Source organism: Gnatocerus cornutus, chromosome 1, assembly GCF_029298725.1.
Source record: "Gnatocerus cornutus isolate USDA-ARS CGAHR chromosome 1, icGnaCorn1.1, whole genome shotgun sequence".
Taxonomy (NCBI): domain Eukaryota; kingdom Metazoa; phylum Arthropoda; class Insecta; order Coleoptera; family Tenebrionidae; genus Gnatocerus; species Gnatocerus cornutus.
The window spans coordinates 8,636,046-8,658,057 of NC_142233.1; the positions used below are offsets into that span (position 1 = coordinate 8,636,046).

The following is a 22,012-nucleotide window of genomic DNA, read 5'->3' on the forward strand; positions in this document are numbered from 1 at the left end:
GAGTTGTTTAGAAAAGGTCTTTAAGGTCGATTATCTCAAAACTATGTCAGTGTGGGTTGGATGTTTTCTGCATAACTGCGCTCATTTATCCATATTGCTTCATAAAAAAAACTTTCATTAATAGGTGCCATGACTCATCAATTTTCGACCAAAAATCGTTTATTAATGACCCTCATTAATAAATGGTCCCCGAAAAGGAATTTTTTGTTGGGGTTTCTTTGATATTTCAAGAGCTGGAAGGCTTTGCTTGTTACTAATAAGCTACCGGACACCAGACGGCATATGAATACTTGTATGTGTTAGAGATAGCTATAAATCAGTTTCTGAACATATTTATTATTCGTAAAACTTTAGAATGATCTATTAAATTCAAGTTAAAGTTAAAATCTGGCAGTTTAAATAAATGCGCGTTGATAAAGAAATCGACATTGCTCGTACCTTATCGGCACACTAATCTGTGGCCAATAGTTGACTTAGGAGTTACGAGATCACTAATTCGATTGTGGAGGCGCGGATTCAATTGTTGAAACATTTTTTGTATTTAATTATACGCGCAGAAATCCATTTTTCCGACGACCACTATAAAATATGCCACATTTCATATAGTTTTCCCGTAGTGAAAATTTAAAATTGCAAACAATTTCAGCGCGAAGACGAACGAAGAGCCATACCCGTGTGCAATGAAAAATTTGAGATCTCTGATTGGCCGACAGCTGTGTGTTTTTATATTGCACACAGGTTGACGCAGATCGGGCATTATCTAACTGTCCACGCAACGGCATAATTATTTTGTCCGCGGCTAGGTGCTCTGCCGAATGACATTTTAAGTTTTAACTTGACTAGAGATAACTTGACGTGTTTTTGCACCGTTATTAGCAAGTGGAAGAGCGTAAAATATAAACTTTAATTAAAAAAATAAATATTAACTCTGCGATTTTTGTGGTCGTCGGAAAAATATCGTGTACAACACGGTTAAAAATTCGCCTACGGCTCGTAGCTCAATTCTGCAAAACTCGTGTGAAATCTTCCATTTTCAACACTTGTTATACAATATACTATTAACAATAACACCTTTACAGGGTTCTTCACATAAGATAGCGAGCCTGACGTCAATCAAATGCAACATAAAATACATATTTCATGGGTAACTTTACAAAATTTTCTGTTCCAATGAAAAGGAATTCAAGTGTGTGCCCTGAAAAGTTTGACGCCAAAAATAATTTCGTCAAGTTTTGATAACGGAAACCAACGACGAAAGAACAGATCACGATTCTGCACAATGATTGCATTGGCATTAGATCACTTTTGTGGAGTGCTTATTAAGAAAACGTGTACCAAAATCCTGTAGTTGACACTGACAGCACATTGTCAAAAAATTCAGATAATAACTATGATCGTTGATCAGTTCATATCACAATGCGGTATCCAGGCAGTTGCTTAAAATGTATTTTGTGTTGCGTTACGTTCTCATCAGGCTCGTCATCTTATGTGAATAGTTCTAAATGTCTAAAATCTAAAAAACTAGAAATACACTTTTCTTCACATTTCATTGCAAAACTTCTACTCAAACCATCGCAATTCCTAAATTTTGCGTTTGCACTAGTTTAGATTAGACTTGGCAGACAACAGGTGATTTGCATAATTATGTGACGTAAATAAGTATTTTTGAAGCTTTTACATACCTTTATAAGAAGATGAATAAGTCACATGACAAAAGTAAACAATGGATTCAGTTATAAGATGTTAAGATTACGATAACACACCAACTATGAATATCTTACTAACTAAAAACAGTTTTAGTAAAAATAGCACAGCGGTAGGTCAATAGTGACAACCAACGTCATGTTAAAAATAAATAAGAAACTCCGACTAATCTTTCGTTAAGTGCATTAAAGTTCACAATTACATACGTTTTGGATTTACTATCTAGCTGCAAAAATTTTTACCGCCAAACCTTTTAAAAGTTTATTAGCGTAAACGTTGTAACGAGCAATAAATTTTGGATGCCAGCTTAAATTCTTTAGAAAAACTATTTCTTTCAGTAATAGCACTTAAATAAATCGTCAAAATTGTCGAAAATGGTTATTTATGGTTACAAATGGGTTATTTTAAATATTATCTATGAGAGATATAATTAACCTACATGTTGCTTAAATAACTTAATAGTACCACGAGTATCTATCCTATAATATTATATCCAATATTCCCCAATTTTCATCTAATTAATAAGAATTCTAGCCCCCTAAATTGCAAAGATTTTTTTGTAGGCGCCAAATTTAAAATGTGGCTCTGTGATTGGTTGTTCAGCAGAGCGAGTTACACAATCCTGATTTTTTTAAACTCCTGCAATTCCTGCGGAATGTCTGTCAAACAAAAACTATCACAAAATTGACACCAAATTGTGGGAGCGTCACTAATAAACTTGTTTTTGTTATTTTTAGTGTAGATTATCAAATGTTTTCTCGTAACTTTTTTGTTTTTCATCGTAATATTTTGCGGTTATTAAAAAATCAGTTGCTTGTAGAGACATCTATTGATTAAAGTTGACAAGTATCCATTACAGATATCTAACCTATCCCTTTCAAATCCCTCTAATTTCTAAAATTCCTCTGTAAATCGGAAAACTCTGCAAAAAAATGACAAATCGTACAAGGTGTTTATAAATGTTTCTAGCATCAAGGGTGGCTATGAAATGTCAAAGAAATTTGCCGCTCATTACAAATGTGGGTTTCGATTTGTCAACTGATATTTGCAGTTAACCTCAAACATGAAGCAAAGTAAGTTTTAAAAACTTCCAGGGTTGAATTTAAACCTGAAAATCGAAAACTTGGGCACAAAACTGTAACTAAAACGTCATTGAAGTAAGTAACATTATAAATATTTTTAAGATTGTTATATTCACTATGAAAACAAAGCGGCAAAATAGTGTATGACAGGAATTCCAAAGTCACGCTTGATGCTCGAAACATTTATAAACACCTTGTATATGCGTTGCATGAAATAAAATAGAGCATTACACTTCAGTCAATAAAGACTCTGGCTTTAGACCTATTGTTGACCTAGATCAGTAATGGTTCTGTTGTTGGATTATTTACTTACGTTAATAATAATAATAATAATAATAAAGCATTCAATTTTTGCAGAAAGAAATGCACGCAATGTTCAGTCGAGCAGTTTGCCAATTGTCTTAATTCATTCAATTACAATAAAATGTCACTAAAATAACAGTTTCCTACGTTTCCAAATTGCCTCGTCATTAATGTTTTTTTAAAAATATAATTTTTATAAACTTGGCGTTACAATAATTTATTATTAAATTGAGGATTTCATTTTTTTTTTAAATATTCTGACTCTAGTTCTGCCTCAAAGGGCTGAATTTTCTTTCGTGATCATCAATCAAATTTAGGTTTTAGTAGTTTAGAGTTGCCTATTAAATTATAGAGCAGAAACGACTGATATCAGAAATTTTAACTTTTTGTATAAACCGAAAACTAAAAAAAAATATTCAGAGTTGTAGCGGTGATGATTTTAACGCCAAAGTAACTGAATTTGCAGGGTTACTAATTTAGACTTTCGTACAAACCGAGGTCTTAAAAAATCACTAAAAAATCAGGGAAATCAATAGGAAATCATTAGGACATCAGGGACAATCAATAGGAAATCAGAGAATTTTACTAGAAACTCCGGTACTTTTAACTCCACAGCAATCATATTTGGGAAATTTGGTAATTTAGACTTATTTATTATTAATTGTAACAAATAACAAAATTATAAACCATACAGAACAAATTTTGGATTTTTTTTATTTCAAAGACGAACAAAAAAACAAAAACTTGAAAAATATGTTTGTCAAGGGCTAGAACAAATTTAGGAAAGTTAGTAATTTAGAGTTGGTTATTAGTCAAATTGCAAAATTATAAATCATACGAAACAATTTTTTTTTACAGAAAGCGTGTAACTCTGACATTTTTAAGGCAAAATCCATTTTAAATGTTGAAAAGTTCCTAACTTAGACTTGCTCAGTGACCGTGCTAAATTGCAAAATTATCGACCAAAGGAATTAAATTTTGAAATTTTGTACTTTGAAAATGAATTAAAAACTTCTTGAAAAAATATGTATGTAACTCTGGCACTTAAGTTTGGTTTATACTCGGTTATTAAGTATGCTAAATTGCAAAATTATAGAACATTCGACACAATTTTTGTAAATTTTTTATTAGAAAAAAAATTGTTCTTATTACAAAGCGTGTAACTTAAAGTTTTAACCCCAAAGCAATCCAATTTGGAGACGTTACTAATTTGGACTTGTTTATAAGCGTGCCATATTGCAAAATTATAGACCGGAAGAGACAAATTTTAATATTTCATTTTGTGAATGAACCAAAATAAATTAAATAAACATATTATGTACATACAGGGTGTCCCAGAACTCGCGCCCCAGAGAAAAAGGGCTTATGGAGGCAAAAATTCTGAACCAAAATTTCGAAACTATAATTTTTGAACTCAAAAAATAACCGAGATAAGACAAAAAAACTGTAGCCAATCCTGAAGCTGAACAGAATTTGAAAATTGGTAACTATGGACACGTACTATCATTCATTGGTCAGATGAACATTAGACTCTCGTTGCCTAGGAAATTGGGATGGCCTTTTGCTCCACTTATCGAATAAGCTTTTGGGATTGGTTGTTAACTTTTTATCAGTTCTTGAATACTATTAAACTTAGTCAATTTTTGTTTTGAAATTTACCATCTGTATTGCTGTCGGCACCCTCCCCTGCTCTATGGGGCGCGAGTTCTGGGACACCCTGTATTCAAGGTGTTTGGGGTTATCGCTGCCAAACTTTAACCGAGTGTCTATCTTTATATTCTGATCAAAAAATGTGAATAACTTGGTGGTCTAATATTTCTAGTTTAGCCGTAAAAGAACCTGTGACCACTGATTGAGAGCCACTAACGCTTACCTTAGAAAAACAACAGGCTTCGTCCATCGTTAAACTCAGAAATAAACCTTTTTGTGAAAACAGCGGTGAAATTTCATTATTAATACCAATTTATGAATGAATAAACGTAAACAAGAGGGTCGTTCCCAAACAGTGGGGCCCAAAATTCAAACTATTGTAGCTCACTTATTATTGCTCAAAACCAAAAATAATATAAAGATTTTTTACTCAGTTTATCAACATCTATCTTCGTTTTAAATATGGCAGCGATAACCCCAAACACCCTGTATGTATAAATGTAACTCTGGCAATTTTAACACCAATCCTATCAAATTTGGGGAGGTTACTAACTCAGACTTGCTCATTAACCCTGCGAAATTGTACATATACAATTGTACATTATAGACCGAAAAAGTTAAATTTTAATACACCGTGTTTCAAAATGATTTTCATCTACAGTATATGTGCCCAGATTGAGTCGTTATTTTTTATTTTACAAAAAAAATGACAAAAAGATTATATGTTTTGCTTAATTTAAAATAAATAAATCTTTAATTAAAACTTTAATATTATCAAGCTGTTCTTAAAATCGAAAAAACAAAAAATAACGAAAAACTTTTTTATTTTTAATTTTGCAAAAAATGTCAAAGGAATGAAATTTGTTCCTTAACTCAAACCAATTACCACTATTTGATTGACCCATTACCTGTTTTAGCACATTGTTCGATTCTAACTCGTAATTCTTTAAGACTTTTTCGAATTTTCTCAATTATTGTTAAGGATGCAATTGCATTTTTTTTACAATTGTTTAATACTTACACATTATTGGATAATTTTTCCTTTAATATTTAAGGCACTATTCGATATTGTGAATCCACAGCCTGCTATTATTTAAATACGATTACAAAATTTAATAAATATAAATAATGAAAAATTAATTTTAAGAGTGCAAACTAATAATTTTGAAATTTTAATTGCAGATTTATTTGTTTTGAAATAAGCAAAAAATGTTATTTCTTTGTAATTTTTTTGTAAAATGGAAAATAAACTTTTTTCCCTTTTGTAAACTCAAATCCGGGGAGATACTGTAGAAAGGTGTTTTCAAGAATTCATTTCGAAATGTTTAAAAAATCTAAAAAGAGAATTTCAAAAGAATCAAAAGTAAACAAATTTTTAAAATTTAAAGAAAATCTAAATAAACAATCCAAAGGAAACCTAAAAAATGTAAACAGAATCGACTAAACAATTTTAAGATTTACAACCACTTACAATTAATCTGGCTTTAATGTAATTCAGAAAAAAATTCTAGAGAATCTAGCGATAGAAATTGATTTTTTAAAACTGCATAATTTAGAGAATCTCGTAGGAAAGAGCAATAAGCCTAAAAAAAAAACTGAAAAATTAGAGATAATCGAGAGAATGTGAAGTATCTAAACAAAATGAAGGAAAAAGAATCTGCAGAATATTTAGAAATAATCTAAAAATTGTACTGAAATGAATCTAATTGGGAGAATCGAAGAGAATGAAAATAGAATTAAAATATAATGAAACCAGAACGATTGGAAAGAAGTATTCAGAGAGAATCTCGAGATAATGAGAACGAAAACAGAATTTCGAAAATCTAAAGAGAATCTTGTATAGTTAGTTGTTTTTAGAACGTAATTCCTTTCGTACCGCTCGCATTGCATTGTGTTTGAACTAACTAGTTCTGACACTTTGAACTTTGTCAACAGAAAAATTAAGCAGAGGCTGAGTCAGTTTTATCCCTTCAGCGATCCAGCTGGCCTAGATCATGCCCTCGATTATGCCTAGATCATTAATTTTTGAAAAGTATTTTAGGGTTATGTCACCAACGTTCCAATCTTTATTTTCATAAAGCAGCATTTTTTAATTTGTACGGAAAGGCGACTAGATGAAAATCTTTTTGAAACATGCTGTAACTTTTAACTCTGGCAATTTTAACAGAACATTAATGAAATTTGGAGAGGTTTAGTAATTTTAACGCCACAGGAATGCCGAAAATACATTTTTTTATTTTTTTTTTCGATGTAATAATCACAAACATGTTGATGTATTTTTTTATATTTTTTATTTTACGAAAACCAATCAGCTCAAAGATTTGTAACAAAAAAGGATACAATAATAGAAACAATCAGCAGACATACATTTACAAGTGAAAACACGTGGACGGAATCACGCTCGCAGTCAACTCATTTAAAATGCAAATAAGAATTAATATAATATATTGTTTTAAGAGTGTTAAATAGCATTGTATTATTACGAGTACGTATAATTCAAAGTGTGCTGTCCTTATTGCATTGTTGCGCAAAACACGAGCGACCTAGTGCGACTGAGGTAGCGGTAATGGTACTACAGTACAAATAGAACTTACGTGTTATCAATAAACTGATTGTAACCAACATTTGCACGATTGGCACTAATTTTCACTGAACACTGAAGGAAGAGAAAGTTAGCAACGACGGGATGGCCTGGGTAGCAACCATCGCGAACACAGGTAAAAGAAAGAACTGTCAAGAGATACACAGGGCAGCTTCTTTACCACCGACCTTGGACCGTCGACCCAGCAGACGGCAAAGAAACAACTGCTGCTGGTCTCCAACTGATCGAATTCAGCGGTAAAATGATGTCACAATGCTAGGTGCTCTCTTCCACATCACTAATTTAATTACTCACCGGGGGAGACACTATTTACGGTTTCTAGGATGGTGGGTTTATTTCATTAGGAGTGGGATATTTTTTAAATGCGTACAGCACGGAACTCTTTGAGAATCAGACTGGTTTACGTCGCAATCGTACCGTCGTAACATCGTTAACATCATGGTCACGTTGGGCGATCTCGGCTACGACGAGTAACCGTGTCGGGGTCTTCGCAGAAGACGTCATTCTACGGCTTCTCACACACTTTCGCGTTTCCTACTAAGTAATAAGGTAATAATAGTTACAAATTTATGTCATGCTTTTAGTATGACTTACGAGGAAGTGAAACCTACTTGGTCAGTTATACGGAGGCTATTGCACTTTCAATGAGAATGTCTTCGCCATCGGACAAAAAGTGCCAGTGGAACGCACTTTGTAAAAATGTTATCTACATTAATAACAACAACAATCGGTTCGTTTTACATTACCTATTTACAATTGAAATATTGCGACAAGGTAAAAATATAAAACGATGATTAATTTTAAACTAATTTATCAATAGTGGAAAATAATTAAAAGGCGAGCAACACACTTTTTTCTAAAAAGTTGCATTACCAAAAAAATGTTGCACTGCCAGAAAAACAAGCTGAAATGACAGCAAAAAAGATGCATTGCCAGAAAAAAAACGAAGTTCCATTGCAACCAGTAATACAAGATGTTTATAAATGTTTTTAGCATCAAGGGTAGCGCTGGAATTCCTGTCGTGCACTATTTTGCCGCTTTGTTTTCATAGTGAATATAACTATCTTGGAAATTATTTATAATGTTACTTACGTCCATGACGTTTCAGTTACAATTCTGTGCCCAAGTTTTTGATTTTCAGGTTTTAAACCACAACTAGAACCGTTTATTTTTCAAAATTTACTTTGCTCCATGTTTGAGGTTAACTGAAAATGTCAGTTGAAAATCGAAACCCACATTTGTAATGAGCGGCAAATTTCTTTGACATTTCATAGCCACCCTTGATGCTAGAAACATTTATAAACACCTTGTACGTTATTCACCTGCACCTTAATTAAAATTTGTATATTTTACGTAGTCTCATTCCTCCATCAAACCTAAATAACTACAGAATGTCTCAAAATTAGAAAATTCCGAATTCAGAGCGCGGTAGGGGGAACCCATAAATAACAATAAACACTGGAATTTTTACACTGCATTTGAAGAAAATGCAGTTCAAAGAGTGCTCATTCAGATCAATGTATCTTTGTGGGAAAGTCCCAAATCCTTTTTTTTTTTCGTATTTGAAATACTGAAGTGATTCTCTACAACGCTATGAACTCGGAATTCGCGAATTTTGAGACACCTTTATAATGAAAGACCAAAAAATGGAGTTAAACTATAAATCTATAATTTGGTAAAAATGCAATAAATGAATACCAAATATACGCTTTTATCCAAAGATTATAATTCAATTTATTTTTCTAAGTTTAGTTACAAAATTGGGTACACCATTTTAAATAGTCTTTTATTTACAAAATGTTATCGCAAATCAATTAACAGGTACTAGCTACGGCCAATCAAAACTACTAATCGACTCACCAGACATCTGAAACTACCCTATCGGTACATTTAGTCAGGACCGGACCCGCCAGAATTGGGCCCACATTGATTGACCTGTTTATCTGTAATTCTGTTGCCATCTGTCAACCCTCTGGAGATGACCTCCTGGTTAACGACGTAATCGCTGAAAGGTGTACAATTCGGGGATATACAGCCCGCGGCATCAACTCACGAAGTGTGTGAGAGTTCCAGCCACCAAGGTAATGGGGCACATCCCCATCACACCCATATACTAAGCGCCGTCCCGGCGACAGGACACGGAGACCCCTCCAACACGTCCGCCGTACATTCTCGTCATTTGCATTGTGTGCCCACGAGAAACCTTCCGGATTCTCCATTACATGAGCTAAAGTCTGCCTCACCTGGACCTCCCCCCCCCAGGGGAGACCCAGTGCTCAAGAATTACATCTAGATGTCTGCCAAGGGTTTTATAGTATAGTGAATTATACTCGCTCTGCCATTCCAACTTACACGAGTCTGGCAGGGGCCAAAGCTCCTGAAGGAAAGGGTTAACACTGAGGAATACACTTGCTCAAAACGACGTAGAGCAACAACTCCGTAATGGGCCAGTACGACCCTGACGGGTACGACACAGACCGCTCAAGCGCACGTAATCACGACCACCAGCATATTAAAGATATTTCCCTCAAATAAGTTAAAGGGAACCAATCAGTCAAGGTCAAGTAAAACATATGTTAGCGGGGAGGTTTATTCACATTAATGTTGTTACCTTCGTCTCAATTTTTGACGTCTTATCAAAATAAGTTAGTCGATAAAATAGTAAAACTAATTTCCAAAATCTGGCAAAATTTGACATAGAAACTATGTCCAATCATTGTTTGAATGCATTTTATTCCCTGAAGATGGACAATAGCTCGTCTCTTGATAAAATGAATCACTTCTGCTTCTAGCTTCATACAGACTTAGCTATTTTTAGGAATACTTTAGGAGTACTTAGTAACTTTACGAAAAAGGATTGTCTGATAAAGCACATTAGTGACCGAGACGTCTAAATTTCATTAAAAATAAAATACAATTAAAAGTGTTTTATTATACAAGATGGTTATAAATGTTTTTAGCATCAAGGGTAACTCTGGAATTTCTGCGATGCACTATTTTACCGCTGTGTGGTTATACTGAATAACTATATTTAATTACACTTGAAATGTCACTCACGTCAACGACGTTTCAGTTATGATTTTGTGTTCAAGTCTTTGATTTTCAGATTAAAACCATAATTAAAACAGTTTTTTTGTCAATATTAACTATGTTTTATGATCGATATTAACTGCAAATGTCAATTGAAAAATCAAAACCCACATTTGTAATGAGCGGAAAATTTCTTTGACATTTCATAGCCACCCATGATGCTAGAAACATTTATAAACACCTTGTATTTTATATATTTTATTATTCAAAATTTGAGAAAAAAATACTGTTTTATCAAGTTAGTTTCCAATTTTATTACGTCAAAATTGGGAACTACGCTATCATCTATCCTTTGGTTCGCTTTAGATTGTAACTAAAGTCTTGTTGAAATTGTCACTTTGTCGATTTATTCCATTTTTATATTAAAAAAGTAAATAAAAATTAATCAAAAACTTAATGATTATAATACATGTAGATATACTTAAGGTAGCAACACTAAAGTTCTAAAAGCGCATCTACACCAAAGCAACTTAGAGCAAGTTTTAGTTTTGGCTATATGTTTTTTGAATTGTTCCCAAATGTTCCTGGATGAGCGCCTAATTGCATTACCAACAGAACAAACTCGAACAGTCACCAACAAAAAGTTCCATTGAATCTTCTGAAAAATTTCTAGAAATTTGCTACAGAGACATAAAAGTTGCTATATTAATAATTATAATATGTCATTTTGGTATGGACGCTCCTTTTGAGTTGATTTCCGAATTTAAATTCAAATCGAAGATAATAAATAATTAGTAAGTTGATTTTTGCGCCGGCAGTGCGTCAAATGCTTTAGCAGTGCGCAAAAAAGTCAGATTACATTGACCGCGCTGGAGCATTTAAAGCAATCTTTACCATGGTACTTCTACAAAAGTCGGGTAACTTACTGTCACCTGAAATTATCTCCGAAATATTTAACTATTAAGTTTATTTTGTAACAGAGAATTAGTATCTTTTAATGTAATTTAATGTAAATGTTGTCGTATAAAATTTTGTGTTTCACTGGTCTGGAAAATACTGTGAAAATGCTCGGACTTCAATACTTTCCTCCTATTTCCAAAAAAACATTTTCCAGCCTAACGAAACAAATAAGTATTGTCCAATGGGTCACAGTAATATCACGTTTTACTTGACAGTTCTGAATAAGAAAAGTTTTCTGTAACTTGCTTGAGAGCATCTGTCATCACTGTTATCATATAAAAATTGCAACATACTGGATAAATTGTTGTATAGCATACGTGGGTTAATAGATATTACGTACTAGAGGTACTAAACTAACATAATATGTAACGTAACATAAATAACTCTTATTATTAGTTACAGTCAGAATTTTGTAACTTTGGTTTAACTCCGCCTACCTTTTGGGCCAATTAAATTTTAACTGGAAGTCTGATTCACTCTGCAAAATTTTGATAGTTCGTCGATATTTGCTAAAAGTCGGGGTAGATCTGTGCACACATTAGAAGATGAAACACGATCAAAATCGACGAAACTTTCACGATTAATTGAATTCTGCCAAAAGCGCAAATCTTCTTGACATGTGTGACACTTGAGCCGTCAAATTTTTGATTATGTTAAGTAAAGGAGGCTAACCATTTCTTGATTCGACAAATTCAAATCGTCATTTGTTCATGTGGGCGGGGTTAAACCAAAGTTGTAAAATTCCGACTATAGTTATTTAATAGTAGACTTTTTTTTTAAATTCATATTTTAATTTTGTTTGAAAACCCAAGTTTGGTAGAAGTACTCATTTGATTTACACGAGTTATTTAATTATTCAAGATAATTGTTCTACTATTTTCAGTGACAAGAAAACGTAGGGTACCGGGTTATTATAATCAATATCAGCGGTAAAGCAGGAAGGAATTTAGACTCATCAACGAAAGATTACTACAAATAGAGAAATTTCGAAAGTTTTGAAACGTTGGTTACGACTCTATTGGTTCCAAAATGACAAGAAACGGCATTATTGTCTTATTAGATACCGACGTGTTTTCATATAAAACAAGAAATTAAAAATCCAAATTTCACACAACTATAAAAACCATGAAAAGATGTCAAAAAGAAGAGTTTCCTTCCACCCAAAGATGCTATAACCGGAACTGTATAACATAATAAAACAACAAAAACCCAGATCCACAACGTACGATGTTGATAAGGTGTTCTCTGAAAAAGGTACAATTGCGTCCAAAAATAATGCACCATGGTATGAATATAATATGCACCCAACAATACATTTTACCCCTAGAACTTTTGGGTTGGTCTGCTTGAGATCTGAGCGGTCAGTTTTTGTACAAGGGTGCGTCAGACAACCAAATTTTATTTACAACTCTGCAACTGTTTGTATTTTTAAGCAATGACCTCATTTCCAATATAAGTTGATTGCGATTAAATTAATCATGCATTTAATTAAGTTTGATTGCTGACATGGATGGATGATGGAATCAAATATTAATTTTAATTAAAGATTTAAATTTTAATTTCTAATTTATTTCTTAAAATTCATTTTTCTTCACATAATTCACTTTCATTGCTAAAAAAGTAAATTTTAGAACAATAGATTTTTAATTCTGATGAATAGTAAGTAACTAAGTAAAGGCCGGTTTAATGAAATTAAATTAAACTTGGAACTTACTTATGTCACTTTAACATAATGTTAAATGTTTCATTTCATTTTAAATTGTTAGAGTAACAGTATCACTTTAGCAGGAAATTGTATAAAGGCACATTTAACAATCCTAGTGCTGTTAAAAATTTGGCAACAATACTAGTGTTGGTAATTTTGCTAAACTGTTTACATGTTTTACTAATTATGGCCAACTAGCATTTATAATTTTTGAAGCGTCATTTTATACATTTTCTCGAGTTTTAGTTTTTCAAACATAGTTTTTTAGATGTAAAAACCCCAATAACGTTATTTGGTTTCGTAAAAATCTTTGATCAAAATTAAGGATTTAATTTTGTTTCGGTAAACCGGGTGTAACGTCCGTTTTTTTATTAAAAAAAAAACACCAAGACCGCACTCTCCCAGCACTTTACAACCGGCAACATCGTCGATGGTGACTTTTTGGTCATAAAATCAAATAGGTTAGCTGCCTAATTGACAATTTGCAAAACGGCCTTCCAGGCTGTCCCGAGTTTATTAAATCCTGATTTGCAATCCAACAGGCTGTAAAAGAAACACGTTTTTAACGGAAACACTGCCTAATTTTCAGAAATGTTAAAAAATTGACAAATGTTTTCTCGTTGTTGGGTGTAATGCAGGGAAAAAATGCGGTGTTGGTGTTTTTTTTTTTAAACGGACTTTATAATTTTTTTAATTATTTGTCTCTAGCTATAAAATATAGTTTTTTTTTAACTTTGCCATAAAAATACATTTTCTGTCATTGTTTGGGATCTAAGAAACTCAAATTTTCTTATTTTTTTTCACTAGTAATTAACTCATGTTTCTACTAATTAGTAAGTGAAAAAGTTACAAAACAATGAGAGCAAGTGATCTGACATGTCAAAATTGACAATTATATTTTTATTTAATTTAAGCGAAATTTGAAAAATTTTATACTGCACTTTTAAGCTAATCTAAATTTTAATCATTCGTCAACTCAATTATTACAAGTTAACATTAGATTAAAACAAAACTCAACTTCACACGTTGAGTAATCTACTATATTTTGTCTGTAGTCCTGAAACTTTATTTCCAAATATTTTTTCCCCAATTCCAGTAAATTTGAATCAACAAAAAGGCTGTAATTTATTGGGGATCAAATCTGGTCATCAGACAAGACCCACCACTTGAGGGTGATTATGTTTATAGGGTCTTGCGGTCAGTTTGGTGGAAACTGTTTAAAAAGTTAAAGTCATAAACGCTCCACCGTATTTATACGTTTCTTTTACGATCACAGAACAGCAAAATAAGATCTAAATAAATAATTTTAGAACAGGGTTTTTGCAAACATTGAAAAATTACCATTTTATGAATACCCAGATGTGCTGGGACGGTCAAGAACGGACTTGTACCTGCCCCAGCGAGGCCCTCAAAATGTTTTCCGATGCTATTTGGAAATAAGCAATGGGATGGTGCATTGTCTTTGTGGCAATGTATAGGTAGAATTAAGACAACAAAATTGACAGAACCAGAGCCAACTATAGCTTACGAGCCTACGCCTAGGAATCGTGACGTCACATCAGTGGCCGTACCGCGCTTCGAAAAATGCATTGGTTTAAAGGGAAAGACGCCGTCCGTACTTCATAAAAAGGCCTCTAAAAACTTCCCACTTGTAAAACTTTTGTAAAATTTTATAAATTATGTTGTGACTTATAATGACAACAGCAAATTTTAAGAAAACAAGCATTTATTCAATCATACATACAATATACAGTATGTCCCCGGATTGAGTTCACAAGAGGAAAAAAAACGTTATTTTTCATTTTACAAAAAAATGACAAAGGAATAATACTTTTTGCTTAATTTAAAATAAATAAATCTTTAATTAAAACTTTAATATTATGAAGCTGTGTTCTTAAAATCGAAAAATAAACAAAAATTAACGAAAAACTTTTTTATTTTTAATTTTGCAAAAAATGTCAAAGGAATGAAATTTGTTCCTTAACTCAAATCAATTTCCACTATTTGACTGACCCATTACCAATTCTAACTCGTAATTCTTTAAGACTGTTTCGAATTTTCTCAATTATTGTTAAGGATGCAATTGCATTTTTTTCCAATTTTTTAATACTTACACATTATTGGGTAAATTTTTCTTTAATCTTTAACGCACTATTTGATATTGTGAATACACAGCCTGCTGTTATTTAAATACGATTACAAAATTTAATAAATTAAAATAATGCAAAAATTAATTTTAACAGTACAAACTAATAGTTTTAAAATTTTAATTGCAAATTTATCTGTTTTGAAATTAGCAAAAAATGTTATTCCTTTGTCATTTTTTTGTAAAACCATATTTAAATGAGAAACCAATACACCAGAGCAGATTTTAACAAATCTTTCATCAAAATGTTTAATACACACAACACTGCTCTTGTTAGGTACAAAGTTTTTTCTATTTATACACTGTATCCACTTATCTTTCAGAAGTTTATTCTTTGGAAATTGAAAAATCGACATTTTTTCACTTTTATTGTAATTACTTCTACAATTAGGTACACAGCAACTATTTGGCATTTTGATTAAAAAGGTATTACACCTATTATATGTATGTAGACAACAGAATAAGTAAATCAGTTAATTTACAACTTTGGTCACACACCTTGTTTGCCCTTTCGAAATGAAGCAAGTACTAAAAACATTTTCATGAACATGGGAGTATTTATAAAACCCAGAGAAAATGATGGAAAGGGGTATTTTGTCATATTCTGGGAAAAACATTGAAGGAAAAAATTCCGAGATCCTTCTCAACCCAAAAAGTCAGAAAAAGAGGTAAATCTTTAATATTATTCCGAGAAGATTTAATGTAAACATGAATGCTGAATACGTTTCCAGAAATAGAGAAAAATCTGGTCACATTTTTTTCCATTTTTTGTAGAACTAGGAAATTAAATTATTAGATAGGCATAAAAAAGCTTTGGGTCGATGGTCGATGTCCTTTTTAAGAAAAATACAATGGTTTTTGTATTTCATGATTGAAAGGGTGCAAAGTACCTAACAGTACCTAAATATGGGGCTGTTTGTTCTCGCTTGACCTGCCCTAAATCCGGCACTGCTATTTAAATGTCAACTTTCAGCATTTATTACACAAAAAAATTATTTGTAAGGTTTCTAGGAAAATCAAGCTTTTAAAACTATTAACCGTGTCCGCCCCAGTAAAAAGTCACAAAAAAAGAAGTAATTCCGTAATATTTTGAGAAGAACATTTAATGATCAGATTCTAAGAACATCCCAAAAATTGTCATTCCAAGCAAAACGCAATTTACAATGTCCAAGTTTGTTAAAATGAAGAAAAAAGACATCTCATTCCCATATTTCCATAAGCCGCAATGGTGACCGTTCGGCCACTGTGCTGACGTCACATCGGGTCTCCGGCCGCTAGGCGTAGGCTCGTAAGCTATAGTTGGCTCTGACAGAACCAATTGATTTAATTATCGCAAATTAGTAATAAATTTAGGCGAGGATGGGGACGACAACGATGAAGAGGAGGAAGAAGAAGAATTGAACTTACAATTAGAAGCATTGGACGGATTTGAAACAATATTACAACAATTTATTCGATTATAATAGAGCTATACAGGGTCCGGCAACACCTGTGTCCACCCCTATAATCGTCTTTGATTTTAAAGATAAAATTTTGAAAATTTGCATACGTTCATAGTTGACATAGATGACGCAAACATTTGATTTTTATCACCAATAGTTTTGGCGTCGCGACGCCTTAAAAATGTGATTTTTAGCTAATTGTGAGGTTTTGTGAAATCAACCGCTAATTTAATTTGTTTTCAATATAAATGTGTTAAAAATATTTCAGTTGTCATTTTAGATTCAATGCTAATTGTATTCAAAATTTAAGAAAAAAATGCTGTTCTATCAAGTTAGTTTCCAATTTCATTACGTCAAAATTGGGAAAAACGTTTACACCCAACTGTCAACATCTTGTGTCACAAATGTCATCTATCCTTTAGTTCTCTTTAGATTATAACACAAGTATTACTTTGTGAAATTGTCGCTTTGTCGATGTTAATTAACGATTTCTGGTGTTCATAAAGTGCAGCAAGCTCGAGTTAATCAAAATTGACCTTCATAGGAGTAAATGAAGTGAAATTTTGGTGTAAACGTGATTTGTCACTGCGCCGTCATAACTTTGAAAACTAACTTGATAAATCAGCGTTTTTTTCGCAAATTTTAAACACATTTCGCATTAGATTTAAATTACAAAGCTAAATATTTGTATCACAGTTATGTTTAAAAAAAAATTGAATTTGCGAGTATTTTCGCTAAAACTCAAAAATCGCTAAAAATTATACTTCTTCGGCGCCGCGACGCCAAAACTAGCGACAGTCACAACAGTCGCAACTTTGATGGTTGACTATACATAATAGGCAGGTATTTATGTCACGTTATTTCATCTAAATTTATGTCATCTGGAATGCATGGAAAACTTTTTTTCGAATTTCCCTGAAAAGAATGTTTTTAAAGAAACTCCATGAAGAACACGGTTCTCTCTCCATGAAAAGATCGCAAAATGTGCATAAAATTAAAAATCATAAAATGTCAGAATCGTGTATGAATGTATTCACTCATAGCCTACTTCGCGGAAACAGACTGAAACAATTGAAGAGGCTGAACAGAGCCGGTGATGATCTTTTTTGTAGCATTGTTAATTTTAGTTTGGATGGTTTATAGGCCAAAAAACTTTTTACAAACCTTGCACTGTAAAGGGCCCCACAAACCTCGTTCTTGAACGACGTTTCTGAACGACGGTTTCGACGGTTGGAACGAACGGTCGGAAAAACCGAGGTCTGTGGGCAAAAACCGTCGTGTTGAACCGTCGTTCCAAAATAAGCTTTTACATTTTACAGCTTTCTAGCAAATGCCGCTTGAGGCGCAGTCAAGCGTTGCTATCGAGGCGCAAAATTTTACTTACAGTTTCACGAATGTAAATAAATAACTAATTATTACCGCACAAATGAAAAAAAAAAAAACAGACAAATTTTATATGTAACCAGCAATACGCTGTTCATACAAGGTGAGTCGTCTAGAAACGGGACCCTAACAATTTGGAAACGTAACACACAATACATCTTCCACTTGTCATTAGATACCAAAACATTTTTAATTAAATAAAAATAAAATAAAATAAAAAAATTTAAATAAATTAAAAATTAAAGTAGATAGGCATCCACTTTGTAGAATTTATGAATTCTAATTCAGTTCCGCAAAATTTGACAACATCCGCTATCTCAATACGTAAGACAACAAACGCTATTTCATTCTCAATTCAAAATGAGGTAGAATAAAAGTGTATGTCGGATTGAGTTAAAAGTGTGTTAGGCGAGAAGAAAAATGTTTGATGTGCTTCCAACATACAGTATGTCCCCGGATTGAGTTCACAAGAGGGAATAAAAGTTTATTTTCCATTTTACAAAAAAATGACAAAGGAATAACATTTTTTGCTTATTTCAAAACAGATAAATCTGCAATTAAAATTTCAAAATTATTAGTTTGTACTCTTAAAATTAATTTTTTCATTATTTTTTTTTATTAAATTTTGTAATCGTATCTAAATAATAGCAGGCTGTGGATTCACAATATCAAATAGTGCGTTAAAGATTAAAGAAAAATTTACCCAATAATGTGTAAGTATTAAAAAATTTGAAAAAAATGGAATTGCATCCTTAACAGAAATTGAGAAAATTCGAAACAGTCTTAAAGAATTACGAGTTAGAATTGAACTATGTGCTAAAACAGGTAATAAGTCAATCAAATAGTGGAAATTGGTTTGAGTTAAGGAACAAATTTCATTCCTTTGACATTTTTTACAAATTAAAAATAAAAAAGTTCTTCGTTATTTTTTGTTTTTTTCGATTTTAAGAACACAGCTTCATAATATTAAAGTTTTAATTAAAGATTTATTTATTTTAAATTAAGCAAAAAATATTATTCCTTTGCCATTTTTTTGTAAAATGAAAAATAACATTTTTTTTCCTCTTGTGAACTCAATCGGGGGACATACTGTAGATCGTCCCATCTTCCTTCATATTAAGCAAATATTGTAAGTTAACAATACCTCTTATAAAAAATTATTAATTCGATTTAAAATAATCCACTCATAGCATCAATAACCATAAGATTTCTATTTTAAAGTAATAAATCTACAGATCATTAAGGGTCTACGAGCCTGCCCGAAAATTTCGTGTTTGAAAAGTATGCAACTTAAACAACACCTTTGATTGACAGCTGCCAAAAGGGATTACCGAGGATTTGGTAATGAGGGAATCATAAACTTTATGGAAACGGTCGCTTGACCTGCACATTTCCTAAGAAACCCAGCGGTTGGAACAATAAATTCGTGTTGGACGAAAGATGAGTTAAAATATCAGGATTTGAGTTTCTCTGCGTTTTGAGCTTGTGAAATTTCTGGTTCTAGTAGACAAAAATTTTACGGGCGTAATTTTTTTTCAATTAATGGAAAATGTATGTATAAAATCCCCAAATTTCCAGTTCCCATAGTACGTAATGGAAGAATGTTTTTTTAATTGAAAAATGTAATTTTCGTAAATGTGATCCAAAATTTTTCCTCACTGGTCGCCGGGGAAATTTTAAAATTACTTATTATTTTAATATTTTTATTTGAGAAAAACGCATTTAATTTTTTTTAACCAAACCTTTTACCTGACACATGAGTTTTTGGACCTTTTAGACTCTGTTGTTTTCTGTGATTTAAAAGTTAACTCTTCATAATAATACATCCCACTAATCAATAAAAATACTTCCCTAATTAATATTTTTTAAGCCAGAACCACTCAGGAAAAGCAAAATTGGCGTTTAATGTTATTATGCAAAAAAACTATTTTTTAAAAAATCTGAATCCACTTGTGTCTTTAATTGTACGAATTTTACACAATAATCCTTGTCTCTAATCTTACCTGCTACCGGTGGATTTTATAGGTTACCAATAAGACAATTAGCTTTCAAATATGTCGAAGCTAACACCATAATTTTCATTTCAAGAAAAGACTGTCAAACCCAAAACCTATAAATAAATACCTTGAAAAAATATTTAAATTCTTTCAATTTTTGGATACTTGTGTTTTTGACTGGGCTCGACTTGTAAATCAATGTACTTTTTTAAATTTCTAGAGTTTTATCGATTAAAGTTCAATGTTGTTTTTTGATGTTTTGCTAGAAATACGGGTTTTTGTTGAAAAAAATGCATAGAAAATAGGAAAATGACTAAGAAAACTAGGCATAATAATCTGAGTTAGAATATATCATATATTTAACTACTTATTGTTTCAACATATAGTGTATTAACTTAAAAAAATGTATGTTTGAATAAAAAATAAGTACCTTCAACTTTTAACTTTTTTAAAAACAAGGGAAAGTCTGAAAAATATACTTGAAAAGGTAAAATCTCTAATTTTGAGTGTTTTTGAAAGGGAAATTCGCTTCGCTCATGGAGATTTTGTCCGAAATTTGTTTGAACGAAACCGTATTCATTTTTGTTCTGAAGTAGCCCAACAGAAACAACAGGGTAAAAAGACGAATTTTAAGTATTTTTAAATGGTAACTTTTCTTGGCCGAAACCGTATTCACGTTTGATAAAACAAGATATATTTCTTAAAATTTTGACTTTTTTAAAAAGGGTGACTTCGAAAAACCGAGCGAATTCTTTAAAAATTTTAACTTTTTAAAAACTTTTGAAAACCAGACTAAAAGCATTAAAAACAAAGTGTTCTGAGAGGGCCTACTAGTACAAAATTCAAAACAGGGTAAAATCTTTGAAAACAGGACAAAAGACGAATTTTAAGTATATTTAAATTGTAACTTTTCTTGGCCGAAACCATATTCATATGTGTGCTGAAGTGGCTCCATAGAAAAACTGAGCAAAAAAGGCAAATTTTATCTTTTAATTAAGAAGACTGTTAAAATAGGACTAAACTGCTTAAAAAACAAAGTATTTCGAAAAACCGGGCAATTTCTTTAAAAAATTTAACTTTTTAAAAGCTACTTTGAAAACCAGGCCAAAACCGTATTCATTTTTGTTCTGAAGTAGCCCAACAGAAAAACAAGGTAAAAAGACGAATTTTAAGTGTTTTTGAAAGAGAAATTTGTTTGGACCAAACCGTATTCTTGTTTGAAAAAACGGTGTATTTTCCTTGAAATGTTGACTTTTTAAAAAAAGGGTGACTTCGAAAAACCGGTCAAATTCTTTAAAAACTTTAACTTTTCAAGTTAGTTTGAAAACCAGGCTAAAAGCATTAAAAATGTGTTGTGTTCTGAGGGGGCCTACTAGTACAAAATTCAAAACAGGGTAAAATCTTTGAAAACAAGGTAAAATTCCTAATTTTAAATGTTTTTAAAAGGGAAATTTGTTTGTACGAAACCGTATTCACGTTTGATAAAACAGGATATACTTCTTAAAATTTTGACTTTTTTAAAAAAGAGTTCGAAAAAACGGACAAATTCTTTAAAAAATGTTAATTTTAAAATATACCTTAAAAACGGGTGTCTTTTCACGATTTTTCTGCTTTTCTGTTAACCCTTGAAAATCGGGGTGTTTTCCTTAAAAAGTAGCTGTGTTCTCAAGGGGCCATCTTAGTAGTTTAATTATACGAATTTTAAAAGCAATTAAAAATGTATTTCGGAAAACCTATAAATAAATATCTTGAAAAAATATTTAACTTCTTTCAATCTTTGGATACTTGTGTTTTTGACTGTGCTCGACTTGTAAATCAATGTACCTAGTTTTTTAAATTTCTAGAGTTTTGTCGATTAAAGTTGGTCAGTTGCTTTTATCAAACTTGCACGTCAGCAGTTTTTGACAAAATTTGGTGTTTGGGAATAAATTGTGTTTTTGATAATTTTTATCAACACCAAGATTTGAGCCAACAATTTTATTAAAAAACGGTGATGAAAAATATTAGG

General features: G+C 31.9%; 1 protein-coding gene across 7 annotated transcripts in view; it reads right to left on the reverse strand.

Annotated features, from left to right (window-relative positions):
- Positions 1-22,012, reverse strand: part of fdl (beta acetylhexosaminidase fused lobes) — an 88,224-nt gene that overhangs the window by 54,830 nt on the left and 11,382 nt on the right. The window contains exon 1 of one of the 7 annotated variants that reach the window (XM_088038616.1): positions 7,334-8,144. The exons of 3 other annotated variants lie outside the window; for them this stretch is intronic. The gene's annotated coding sequence lies outside the window, so the exon portion shown is untranslated. Of the gene's footprint in view, positions 1-1,682; positions 1,792-7,333; positions 8,145-22,012 lie in introns of those variants that run through there. 3 more of the 7 variants (XM_088038599.1, XM_088038643.1, XM_088038624.1) reach the window with 3 other exon arrangements.